General features: G+C 38.4%; 2 protein-coding genes across 10 annotated transcripts in view; both read right to left on the bottom strand.

Annotated features, from left to right (window-relative positions):
- Positions 1 to 14,324, bottom strand: part of LOC127440776 (gastrula zinc finger protein XlCGF57.1-like) — a 134,603-nt gene that overhangs the window by 59,891 nt on the left and 60,388 nt on the right. Inside the window, exon 1 of one of the 8 annotated variants that reach the window (XM_051697666.1) lies at positions 47 to 3,330. The exons of the other annotated variants lie outside the window; for them this stretch is intronic. The gene's annotated coding sequence lies outside the window, so the exon portion shown is untranslated. Of the gene's footprint in view, positions 1 to 46; positions 3,331 to 14,324 lie in introns of those variants that run through there. 8 annotated transcript variants of the gene reach the window in all.
- The window catches only part of LOC127440769 (gastrula zinc finger protein XlCGF57.1-like), a 216,730-nt gene that overhangs the window by 179,906 nt on the left and 22,500 nt on the right, over positions 1 to 14,324 (bottom strand). The gene's annotated exons all lie outside the window — the stretch shown is intronic.

Genomic DNA, 14,324 nt, shown 5'->3' with positions numbered 1-14,324 from the left:
TTGTACCCAACAGGGGGCAAATGAAAATAAAAGGGGTGAAACTCACCAATTTCATTACTTGCAGCACCGTGTCCTCTTTTATTTGTTCATATTTCAGTGAAACATTCTTAAACAGGCAGAATCCAAATGAAAAAACAATGTTTCTTCACTTCTTTACACAACTAGATCTCCATATGTAGGACAACAGAAGAAAACTGATTTTATCCACAAAAGTCTCTCAACAGACTGAAGAACCAGCCGTGTCGCAGCCCTTATGATGTCACAATATGTGTGGAGATTCTTCTTAGTTAATGACTATTCACTCTTAAAAACATTAATACTGACACCTACTGTGCATAGCAGACTATATCCAGCACAAACGACGATCTGAAACTTTGACAATCATAAATTACATTTAAAGAAAATATATACAGGAACTATAAAGAGCTTACATCCTCAGCGCTACAAAAGAACATCAGCATGTAAAATCAGGAGTAAACTTGTTTCCTTTCACCCCTATATGCAAAGAGGTGCTCATTAAAATAATAAATTACATATATTCTAACGATTTTTTGGAGAGTGATATTTAATGTTGTTGACTCAAACATCTGTCTCATTGTCTCATTTCCAGTCTGGATTTAGGAAACAACACAAAACTATCACTGCTGCTATTAAAATGACAAGTGATTATATTGAAGCCAAAGATAGAAAGACTTGTACAGCCATTTACCTTGATCTTTTAAGGCTTTTAACAGCTGATAACTGCATCTTTTTAAAGAGGCTTCATATTGGGCTAATCAAGCTGTTAGTTGGTTTGCCAGTTATCTTTCTGACAGATCCCAGTGTGTGCAAATAGACAACTCCAATTCATCTGTGTCACCTGTTGTTAAGGGTGTTCCTCAAGCGTCAGTTTTAGGACCAATTTTATTCACTATATATAAATAATATTTGTGATAACATACCCAATGCTAGATCATCTTTATGCTGATGATACAATTATTTACTGCTATGCATCCTCTGTTTAAACTGATATTTCAATAGTCTGATTTGAACTCTGTTTAGTGATGTTTACATCAACTCAAATGTGTTCTTAATGCAAACAAAATAAAAATTCATGATTTTCTCACATTTCAAAAATGTGTAATCAAATCTTACAGACATAGTTACTTTTCAAGGCACCAAAATGAAACTGTTACCAATTATAAGTATCTGGGCATTGTACTTGATATCCAGTTGTTATTCAAGTCACAAACTGATCACATGGTTTTGAAACTAAAACTAAAATTAGGTTTTTATTTCAGAAACAAATCTTCCTTTCTTGTCAGTGCCAGAAAGAACCTGGTGTCTGCAACATTTAACACATACTTGACAACAGTGATTTATTTTATGTATGCTCCGATACGATATTTAAAAAAAACAGGACACACTTTTTCATAGGAACTTGCGCTTTATAACTGGTTGAGGTTATTAAACTCGTCACTGCACACTATTTGCCAAAGCTGAGCTGCCGCCTCTGGACTTACACTGATATTGTTTCATTTACAACTCAATATGTGTGCTGTCACCCATCTTTTTAATCATCTTATATCTCCTTTATATACTTCGCTCCCTCCATTGCCTGAATTTACAGCAGGAAGGGAGCAGGAAGGACATGACTTCATAGTATTTCCACAGCTTTTTTTTTTTTTTTGTCCCTCCTCCTGCAGCACTATTTTGGCAACTCTCTGTATTCTCCTCTCTTTAACTGAAGTTTCACACAGACCTTTCCATGTTTTCTTTTTTGCAGGTGTCCACTGTATTTGTAAAACATTTAATGTGAGGCACAATAATCAGGATTTAAATTAAGCCTGTTTTTGCTGTGAAGCATGTAGCTATCAGCTGTCTGAGAAACACTTTACAATAAATTTTTTAACATTATGCATTAGTTAAACTAACAATGAAAACATTTTACCAGCATTAATTATTATTTTTTTTAATGTTTATTGATATATTAATACAGCCTGTTTAACATAGTTGACAAAAGTTTGTGTGCACCTTAAATATTTTAAAATAAATAATATAGTTTGTTAAGTACCTACAAAATTAGTAACAGATCAAGTGATGTTCTGATAATTTCCACATTAGACATGGGCTATATTAGCATCTGAAGTACATTAACCAAGATTTACAAATGCGGTAAAGACGTGTTGTTCATTGTTACTTCATTTGAATGAATGCATTAAACTAATGTAACGGATAAAACAAACAATTATGTTCAGGACAGTACAGTGTGTGATGTCTTTGTAAACTGGCAAATGGTAAAACGAATATCAGCTGTCATAACATTCCACTTTTATAAGCATTTCATACTGGTAAGCTGGGTTTGCAAAGCACATACAACATGCGAGTTTTGCATTTAAGTCACAGACTAAATTCCGAAGATGAAAGAAAAATATGAACTACACTCAGTGGTGGTTCTAGCTTGTATGGCGCCCTGGGTGAAATCTGGGCACTAGAATGAGTGCCTCACCCATTGTCAACATTCTGTGTGGCTGTGTACGATTTTCAACGATTTTCAATACCTACTGGTCAACGCAAAGAATTCGCCTGTAAAAGTTCACCAAACTTGAACTCTATGAGAAATCCTCGAGGGGAAACTGTTCGTCACTGGAAGTCTGGCACGAAATAAATGATCGCGTAGAATCCCATTGAAATGGCAATATTTCACACACAAGTTTTCCCGTGCAAAGGGAAATGTGACCGTGCCTTTAGAGACGTCACGTTTTGTTATAAAGAACCTATCTTCTTATAAATCTGCTTGCCTGCAGATTTATGATGTATGGTACGGTTCTGGTCTGCTTGGCAGCAAAGTGTCCATCCCTACGGAAAGGTCAATTTAGAAGACCCTTCGGTTTGAAACGACCCTAAAACATGGCAGTCATAATTGTTGTCCCTTTGAAGTCCCCATCGAAGGTGGACTAATCCCATTTGGATTGCAGGGAAAGATTCTCAAGATCTGGACAATTTGTTTTTTTTTTTTACTTGATGTGCTGAAACTCCTCCCACATTGAGTGCAGACATATGTCTTCTCTCCAGTATGCACTTTCTCGTGTGTTTTCAGGTGTTTTGGGTGAATAAAACTCACCCAACACTTGTAAGGTTTTTCTCCTGTGTCGAATTCGGACAAAGGCTTTTCCACACTCTGAACACACATGAGCTTTCACACCAGTATGTATTTCCTGGTGTTGTTTTAAATTAGACAGCAGTGAAAAACTTTTGTCACAATGAGAACACCAGTGTAATTTCTCTCATGAATGGCATTTCATGTGAGCTCTCAGTGATGTTTTACTTGCAAAACTCTTCTCACACTGAAGGCATGTGAAAGGCCCCTAACCAGTGTGAATTCTGATGTGTTTTTTAAGACCTATTTTGCGTGTGAAATTCTTTCCACACTGGAAGCATGTAAAAGGCTTCTCTCCAGAGTGAATTTTCATATGGAAATTAAGGTTTCCTTTTTGTGTGAAACTCTTTCCACACTGAAGGCATGTGTATGGGGTCTCTCCAGTGTGAATTCTCATGTGATCATTCAGACTTCCTATATGTGCAAAACTTTTACCACACAGGGGGCATGTAAAAGGCTTCTCTCCAGTGTGAATTCTTTTGTGGCTAATAAAGCTTCCTTTAAGTGTGAAACTCTTGCCACAATGATGGCATGTGAAAGGCTTTTCACCTGTGTGAATTTTTATGTGGAAATTAAGGTTTCCTTTTTGTGTGAAACTCTTTCCACACTGCAGACATGTGTAAGGCTTCTCTCCAGTGTGACTTCTTATGTGTACATCAAGGTTTCCTTTACGTGTGAAACTCTTTCCACACTGAGGGCAGTTGAAAGAAATTGATGTTTTTGTTCTTTTAATTCTTTTTTGTGAGCATTTCTTTTCAGTCTGTGTGCCACTAAAAGATTTTTCACCACTTAAGAAACGATCAGGTTTCTTATACTGATGTTTCTCCTCCACTTCATTCAGGTCTTGACTTTCCTCTTTCAGCTTCATCAGGTCTAAAATGAAAACATAAAATAGTAAAAACAAAAAACATCATGTATCACAAAAAAATATCAATACAAGTGGTATAAATGTGAAATGCTAAGAGATCATTTTTAATTTTATCATTACAAAAACGCAACAGAGGGCAAGTATTTATTTCTATTTCATGAAACCGCCCCGGCGACAATGTTTTTTTTCTTTCATGTTTGATCCTTTTTTTCCTGACGGTGAACTGATTAATGACCTCCTGCTGATAGAAGCTAATGCATGCTTCGTCTTTCACCTACCGTCAATTATGTAAATGAAGCTCACACCTGAAAAAATCGTCTAGTGTGATGCCGGCTTTATAGTATATAACGAGCCTCCAAAAAAGACTAGTCCTTCAAGAGCAAGGACGGGTTCGAGGCAAGTGTATTTGGCAATGAGCAAATTATCTAGTGCTTTGATAATAATGTTCCTCAATGACAAATTGGAAGATTTTGGCCATTTCAACCTCTACAGTGCACAATTTAATTACAAGATTCAAGGAATCCGGTAAAATTTAGGTGACGAAAGTGCAGGGACAAAGACTACTTCTGAATGCATGCATTCTTCAATCCTTTAGACGTCACAGTCTAAAAAACCATCATGCGTCTGTGATTGATATCATGACATGGGATAGGAAATACTTTGGTAAACCTTTGTTGGTCAACACCATTCGCTGCTGCATTAGCATTGGCTTTGTGCCAATGACATAAAACGTTTGTGATACTACAACAAAGCATTTTAAAAATTCAGCCTTGTATGTACTTGCCATCAAATCTTTTAAATCGCTATGTGTGAACTGTTTGGTCCACCAAAACGCTTTTGAAAAATTCTGGGCAGCATGGTCTGAAAATTATCTGACCACAATTTGGAGAAGATATGATGAACACTGTAGGAAATATTCTACAATTTTCTAGTATGTTTTCCCCCAAAGAAATTAAAAATAGAAGACTATAGTAAAATTGGTATCAGTCACCTATGCATGTGCCAAGGACTCTAAACAGACCACCCTCATGACAACAGGAAAATTAAGTAGGGCTGAGTTTCGATACAGCTTTCCCGATTCACTTCAAATTAATTTTGATGCATTCAGTTATAATATCCACTTTGAAAAATTCTTAGCTTTTGCTGTAAATTATGCAGGGGACCTTCTAATCGACTTCACCATCATATCATCAGACCTTTAGTCATACGTTTTGGACACTCAGGTAAACAGAAGAGCAGATTGGTGAACCCATCACCACCCGGTGGCGAGTTGGATCAGATGGTGGGGGAGGCTGCCGGGTATACCTGGCAAACCTAACAGGATTGTGAGGGTGAACTGGACATATTTGGCAAAGGCTTCTGTCCAGAAGATCTTCTACCACCTCTAGATGAGCTTGATCCACAACATGAGGGAGGCTGAGGAAATGGAGTCCAAGTGGGCTTCTTTTAAATCCTTCATGATGTAAGCAGCTGCTGGGACCTGTGGCTGGAAGACTGTTGGTGCCTGCCATGGCGACAAATTAAAAACCTGTTGGTGGACACCATCAGTGAAGTTGTCAGGCTGAGGGGGGCCTTTTGGGATTCGTTAGCCCAAAGAACTACATTTCAGCTAATAGGTACCGGCAAGACAGAAGGACTGTGGCCATGGTAGTTGCAGGTAATTCAGGTATGGGAGGGGTTTGGGGAGGCCATGGATTAGGACTTTTGGTTGGACTCAAATACAGTAGGTTTAAGCAAAGACAGCTTTGGCAGGAGAGGAAAGGGCTTTATCCAGGCTGATCTGACCTTGCCTGGTGATAAAGTTGGGGAATGGCAGGAACACTTCTGAACCTGACTGACAAGTCCTCTGTGGAGGAGTTAAGGATGGAGGACTTGGGGGAGTCATTGCCCAGTTCTCTGGCAGAGATCACTGAGGTAGTCGATAAGCTCAGAGTGGAAAGGGGTCAGGGGTGGATGAGATTTGCTCCGGGATACTGAAGGCCTTGGATGTTGCTGGGCAGTCATGTATGACACGCCTTTTCAGCATCCCATGGAGTTCTGGGCAATTTGCAGAAGGGTGTGGTGGATCCCATTTTTTTTAAATAAGGGGGAATGGAGGGTGTGTTCCAATTACTGAGGGATCACACTTCTCAGCCTGCTTAGGAAAGCCTATACCAGGGTGCTTGAACAGAGACTTCAGGCACAGCTTGGGGAGGAGAAATGCAGATTCCATTCCAGAACGTGGAACAGTGGACCAGCTCCTTACCCTTGCGGGGATCCTAGAGGGGGTGGGGGAGTTTGCTCATCCAGTCTACATGTGTTTCGTGGACTTAGAGAAGGCTCCCCACCAGTGCAAGAGCGGTGTTCGCATTCTTCCATTATCACATATCCCTGTTTTTGATATTAACAGACATGATTTCAAGGTACAACTGAGGGCTGGAGTGTGTCCAGTTTTGGCACCTCAGGACTGCATCGCTGCTACTTGCAGATGATGTCGTTCAGTTGGCATCCTAAGGCAGTGACCTCAACTGCACCCTGGCCAAGTGTGAAGCTGCTGGTATGAAAGTCAGCACCTCCAAATCTGAGGCCATGGATCTCTGTCGCAGAACGAGTAGATTGTCCTTTCCAAGTAGTGAGAGAGCAGATGAGTTTAATATCTTGGAATTTTGTTCACGAGTGAAGGCAAGTTGGGGCATGAAATCGGCAGGTGAATTGGTACAGCAGCTGCAGAATGCTGCCTCCTAAGATATCTAGTTTTGGCTAAATTCTGAGTTAGTATAATATGTATCCTTCCCTGGGTAGGCGATCCCAGAATGCTCAATGATGAGCTCAGTGGAAAAATAAATCCAATATGGCAGACGAAGCAAGAAAAATTTCCAATATACATATCCTTACTCCATTCAATACTGAAAAGTATTGATAAAAAAATAAAATAAATGATAGAAAAACTGACAATTTTATCCAAAATGTGTGTGAGCTATGCATATTTAAACTCATTAGAGTATTGCGTCATTCCGCTCGCGTCACCCGCATTGACATCAGTTGCAAGTCAAGTCTCCAGTACACTGCGCATGAGAAGCGCTATTTGAATGCATGTGGAGGTCCAGCCTTTGTAGAACATTCCAAATCAGTCTCTTATGAGTATTCATTTCAGTTAGGATACTGCCATAGAAGACAGCTGCCTAAGTAAGCAGGACACAGCGAGGCAGCTCACTATGATTTGGAACAGGCCCAATCTATGTTACAAACCTCACCTATTCTTACGAGGTTTGGGTGGTGGCCAAAAGAACATTATAGGGTTGTGCATACAACAGGCTGAAATTAGCTTTCATCTCAGGGTGGCTTGGACTTACCCTAGGCATATGGTGAAAAATTCAGACATTGGGAAGGGACTTGGAGTAGAGGTGCTGCTCTTTTCCATTGAAAGGAGCCAGTTGAGGTGGTTCAGGCATCTGATCAGGATGCCTACTGGACATCTCTCTGTGGAGGTGTTCTAGTCATGTCCAACTGGGAGGAAACCCGGGACAGATCCAGAACATGCTTGAGGGATTATATCTCTCAGCTGACCTGGGAACCCCTTGGCACACTCCAGTTGGAGCTAGAGGACATGGCCAGGGAAAAGCAGGCATGGGCCACTTGCTTAGCCTGCTACCGCCCCAATCAGACCCCGATAAACAGCAAAGTTGGTAAGTAGAGCGAGTTAGTTCAGCAGAATGCTGTGACATCTGCAAGACTGGAAGTGCTCTTCAAATACATTTTCACACAGCCATTGAGACATTGGGGAAGAATAACCATTTCAGTTAGGGGCCGACCGATTATTGGTCTGGCCGATAATCGGATTCGATATTCATAATTTTTCTAATTATCGGAATCATTATTTTGTCTGATCTGATTGCAGATTAAATAAATAAAAATGTGCTCTGTTGGCTCTGATGCCACCGCCTCTCTCTGAAAGGTTACTACTTGTAGTCTGGCTAAATGTCCCACCCACAGTATTATAGGACTGGCCATTTTCTTGTGACATATAACCAATCAACACTGTACTCCATATACTTGGGGGAGAGGTGGGAAAGAGGAATGCAGAGAGATAATGATGCACCACTGTGAGAGGACAAGCATTTTTCAAAAGGTAAAAATGCAGATACTGAAGTTGCAATAAACATCACAATCATTATAATCCATTTATATGATGAAAATACCCCCTTTTAAATTTTATTTGGGCTAACGGTATTACTTCACTGAAAATGCCTGAACATATGTTTGGGTATAGCAAACTAGCAGGAAAACATAGATATCGGTAAGCGACTTTTCAGTAACCCCTGTTAAATAAAGGGCAAAAGTGAGTTTACCAGATGTTATTAGTATCGTTATTAAATATTAATTGTTACCATACTATGAAAGTTAGCTATCTCTAGTTGCATTAGCACAGAAATTACACAAAAATATCACAGCATTAACAAACTCAGTGAATGTTAGCGCTATCTTTTACTGCATCAGAGTGCATTATGCGGGGCCTCGGACGGCAGAGATAAGGACTGATTTAACAGAGTACTCACCCATATGAGTTAGTGTTTTTACATGTATAGCTGATGATGGCATTAACAGTGGTAGCTAGTTAACCAACATTAGGAGGTTTAGCAAACGTAATGTTAACTTTGCTAGCATTAAATCTTTCACCTCCATTGTGAATAAAATCACAAACGTGACTTAACGGGGTAGCCAGCATGCTACATGGAGAGTGTCAACTCCAATAACATTGAGTCTCGTCTGTTGATACATGTTAATACATAACATTCATAAAATTGAAACCAACTTACACACAAATACTTTCCCAGGCTTTTGTGCTTAATACGTTATTAAAGCATACTGTTGATGGAAATAAGATTAAAAAAAATGATACTGCAAGATATAAACAGAAGAAGAAACATCTTGAGAAACTGTATATAGAAGAAGATATTAGATATGGATTCATCTAAAACATTATGCTGGGGATTTCTCCGCTTCAGCTGCATGAGTTGAATGCGCTATAACACCGGCAAAATTAACCGCTTTAAAACGCAATATATTCAAACGCATCCTATTTATAAATGAGATTCATCAGTATATCCACAACATTTATGGAACAGCTTACATCTGCACAGTGAAGTGAATGAACAGGTGAACTTGAACGGAAAATGTATATGTCTCTAAAGCATAAAGAATTCAGAATACAGGCTAACTTCTAAAAAGTAGATAATACTTCAGTCTATACATTATTTCAGGAGCTCAGGTTTTTTCACAACAAGGACAGTGTGTTTTATTCTGTATGTTTGATACATGTTTACATTAGAAAATGTTTATACATTTGTTTCTAAATGTTTGAATATTTGATTAAAGTTTGGTCTGTTACAGTTTTACACTTTTTTTTGTCCATTTTGCACATCATCATCAAGAAAAAAGATATTATTTCGTTGACTAAAATAATGTAATTTTCGTCAGTAAAACATGATGAAATATTGACAATTTATACAGGACATTTTTGTGAAAAGACTAAAACTAATACATACATTTAACATTGGTGCTGTAATAATTGAAGCATATTTCAATGTTTTGCCCCTCTTTAAACACCATTTCATTCCAGATGGATCCACTACAGAAATAGCCTAAAAAAAAGTGCAGTATGGGAGTATTACACTCAACCAACACCAGGGAAGGCAGTCTGCAATGCATGCAAAGAAAGTGTCAGTATGGGAGGAGCAATGGCAAAAAGTAAAAATACTTCAAACCTTTGGTCCCATCTTAGGATTCATCACCATGAATTTTACGATACAGCACAGAAGAAACAAGAAACTGAATCTCAACAGGAAACAATGACAACTCAGCCTAAAATACAGGAAATTAGTGGTCGACCGATATGGGGTTTTTAATGGCCAATGCCGATATCCAGAGAGCAGGATGGCCGATAGGCCAATACAATGCCGATATGTCACACAATTTATTACAGTAAATAACAAACATAAAATTGCTAAAAGAATTGTATATATATATGACTGTTTAGTCATCAAATTTTAGACATTTATTTGCACATAAAAATATTGTTAATATAATAGGAAGAAGAAAATAACAGTAGACACAGTAGACCAGCAACCATGGATGACATGTCCACATTAAAATCGCATTTACTCAAAAAAATACAGAATCAAACCAATTGTACATACAGTGCATAGTGAATAAGATATTTACTTATAGCACACGTGAAGTGCTTTTACCTTGGGCTGCATCCAAAAATGTAGGCAGCTGACTTGATAACTTGCTGCCTAATCAGTTAATGGCTTAACTGTTTTGAATGAATGGAACTCTTAAGGAAACTGCTCTCTGAACAGTTTGAAATGCACCTTATTTTCATCCTACCTCCGTATACAGCCTCCAGAGGCAGTATTTTCTTGGTTTTGGACGCAGCCTTGATGTTGCACTCACATGCTTGTGCGGATTCAGCATGAGCAACAATCTCCTGACAGTTTAAATGTCCTGGATTGCCAGCTTGAATTGTCATCATGTTTTGTGAATGAGAGGAACTTTTGATCCTGATCCTGAAGTTTTTGATTCTGGCTGAAGGAAGCTTCAGAGGAAGATATTAGATGAGCGCTCGACGGGAAGAAAATGTTGGATTTTCATGAGGTTCGTGAATTACATCTGTTTAAATGAGATATCTGCATATTTGCAAATGGTATATAATAGAAGTTTTATTGATATTTGCCTTTTATCATTAGAAAAGAAAGTTAAAGGTGACAAGGAACTTTTGAGGAGAGACTGTTAGAATACATGCTTTAGAGGTAAACAAATGAGCGCTCCACAGGATGCTGGATCTGCTGAAGTTGTGTGAGGTTGGTTTATTACATCTGTTTAAAAGAGATATGTGCATATTTAAAGACAGTATATGATATTATTTTTATTGATATTTGCCTTTTTATCATTAGACAAGACAGTTAAAAGTTACAGGGAACTGTTGAGGAGAGAGAGGGAGAATGAAACAGACAAGCACTTTAACATTATGAGCTCAAACACGTCTGCTATGATATGTGGACCGTTTAAATGACACTGTGTTGCACACCGGTCTATTACTGTAGTAACACGATGGCACGTAACAACAAAACGAACCGTGACTGGTCGGACAAACGGGAAAATTTATTGGCCAATGCGATTATGAAAAAAGTCCGAATATCAGCTGATTTATCGGCCTCTGCAATATATCAGTCGTCCACTACAGGAAATGTTTTAGAGACAAAGAATGTGGCCAAATTCCGAGGAAAATCTAAACATTTTGACAAATGAATCACAAAGATGATAGGTACTGACAACCAACCTTTCACAGTGGTGTGTAATGCTGGCTTTAAGTGCCTCATGGCCGCAACTGAACTATAAGATACTCGTTGAAAAGTACTACTGCATAGAAATGCTGAAAATTATTCACCACAAGGTTGTAGTTAAAATAAAAGCCCTGATCCAACCAGAGAAAGCAGCGTTTGAGGAACATTCAGAGGGACCTTAGCCTGCCAGAACACAACTTAATCCAGGCCATCCCAACAAGGTGGAACTGATCAAATGTTTCTCAAAATCAGGGGAAACAAAAATGTGATGCTGGCATGTCTCTTTGATCCCTGCTATAAGAGTCATGCATTCTCCTCTAACACTACATTGACCAAGGCCAAAGAATGGCTGACAGAGGATGTAGAACAGGATAGTCAAGCTAATTAATTGTAAAACTAAATGGTATTTTGGTGTGGACACATGAAAAAAATAAAATAAGCACAAGTTGGTCTTTGAATAAAGAAACATTTAACTAATTACAATTATGACAAAATAAAGAAATTTTATTTTAATTTTTCCTGCTTGCGCAAACAGTATTTGTTTGTAGTGTGGATTTTGATTGATCTATGTTGCTATCCAAGTCTTTTGAATCTGTTCACCAAAATGTGTTCAGTTTCATTTAATGAATCAGTGACCATTTCTGGAGATGCCACTAGGTGGCGATGTATGAGCATCTTATGTGCAATAATTGAGCCACTGAATCATTTTGAGTAGTCATTCGAGTAGTTCACGACAAAACTCTACCAAGAGGCTTTGTAGCGTTTAAGCATTATAACAGTGGTTCTCAATGTGTGGGGCACACGAAGACTGTCCAATTCTCAAATCTAGCTCACTTTCACACATTTAACAAAAATAGTAGAGGTGCAACTACTGATTATTTTGATAACTGATTGATCGTATTAAGAAAAAAATACGATTGATCGTTTTTTTTTTTTTTTTTAAACAGAAATGATAAAGGGTGTTAGGATTTGGTTCGATTTATGGTCCTGAATTCACAACTCTATACACTCACAACACTTTGAAGAAAGCCTGAATCATGAAAAGTTAAGCTTGAATGTATTATTATTACTTTCAGCACATAGGTAAAACAGTTCCTTTACTTGTAAAACTTTGCAAAAAGTACTGTTCATTAAAGAGTAAAATGATACATCTGGGATAGAGATAAAAAAATCAGCCCAGCAAAGGGAAATGGTGACACCAGAATAGAAATAGGGCTGAAACTAACAATTATTTTGATAATCGACTAATCTAACGATTATTAGAATGATTATTCGACTATTCAGGCGATTATTGCAACGATTAATCATTAGCTCTTAACCGACTATTCAGCTTGTGCAAAAGTTGCATTAAACGTGCTAACTAACAATAGAGGACAAAATCATCTTTTAAAAATACCTCTAAATGACATTCACTGAATTAAAGGGAAAAAATACTTTTTATTAAGTTTAATTCAGTAAAAGAATTCACTGCAAAAAAAATCCTATTGTTATCAAGTGTATTCAAAACAACCTTCTGTTGTTATTTCTTTTCACATAAATTATGTTGCTCCATCAATATTCAATAAACATAAATGTATTTCTATCTTGATACACTTTGTGACCAGAAAAAAAGCTAACTTTCCTTAGGGTGTGCCTTTAACCCCGTTGAACCTTATATAAGTGTATTTTTTCATTTGTTCATACTTCTGCCAGTGCAATAAAGACAAAGTATACTTCTATTCAAGATATAGAGTGTTATCTGAAAGCAAGTCTAAATATGTTGCTTCTCAGGTAAATGTGTCCTGTTTTAAGGCTTTTTAGGCATTTTAAAATACTTCGTATTATATTCAACTTTCTCAGATAACAAATTTTTCTTATGCAGTAGAGCTCCTAAAGTAAATGTACATTATTTTAAAGGAGTTTTAGATATTAATATTGAGAAAACAAGGCAAAACAACAAGAAATTCAAAACTCATCCATCTTTAAGTCACAAAAAACTTTAGAGCTGCACATCTCGGATTTCTTTAAGATAAGAAACACACCGTGACACATACTATTAATCAATATGTCGCGAGCCATCACGTTTTCATCTAGTTGCAGCAAGTGTGTCCCCGCACCAGAGTGTGCATCAGTCGGGTACAGTCCCCCTTAGATCGGGTTACTTCATGCTACTCATATTATCTGAATAATAATAAAAGGATGCATTAAAGATATAATGCCGGTGTGTTTCCTTTAAAGGCGCTCTGACATTCAAATTTTGCTTTAGTGGAACGCCAGCTCCAGCTCCTATTTATTTTGCAACGAGAGTGTTTCTGTATTACTTATACTTTGCGATCTACATCACCTTAAGCTGTTTGGAAAGTTTTAAGTACGTCTGGACTGTGAGCGGTGTCTTCCTCTCCTTAACCAGGCGTGAGCTGCGGTGCTCCTTTCATGTGCCATAATTTTTTTTTTTCTCCCCAATTTGGTATGCTCAATTCTGAATGCACTCCAAGTCCTCGTGGTGGCGTAGTGACTCGCCTCAATCCAGGTGGCGGAGGACAAATCTCAGTTGCCTCCGCGTCTGAGACCGCCAATACGTGCATCTTATCACGTGGCTTGTTGAGCGCGTTACCGTGGGGACATAGCGCGTGTGGAGGCTTCACACTATGCTCCGCGGCATCCACGCACAACTCACCACGCGCCCCACCGAGAGTGAGAACAACATTATAGCGACCACGAGGAGGTTACCCCATGTGACTCTACCCTCCCTAGCAACCGGGCCAATTTGGTTGCTTAGGAGACCTGGCTGGAGTCACTCAGCAAGCCCTGGATTCGAACTTGCGACTCCAGGGGTGGTAGTCAGCATCAATACTCACTGAGCTACCCAGGCCCCCTTGTGTGCCATCACTGAAGTTTAATGTGATCTCATGCTATGTTAAATGAGATCAAACAACTATTCGACAATGTAAATTGTCGACATTGCCGATAACGTCGACTAAACATTTCAGCCCTAATAGAAATATTATTAATT

This window comes from Myxocyprinus asiaticus, chromosome 5 (assembly GCF_019703515.2).
Source record: "Myxocyprinus asiaticus isolate MX2 ecotype Aquarium Trade chromosome 5, UBuf_Myxa_2, whole genome shotgun sequence".
Classification (NCBI taxonomy): Eukaryota; Metazoa; Chordata; class Actinopteri; order Cypriniformes; family Catostomidae; genus Myxocyprinus; species Myxocyprinus asiaticus.
The sequence above is the reverse complement of the archived record's forward strand: the minus strand, read 5'-3'. Positions and strand labels throughout refer to the sequence as shown.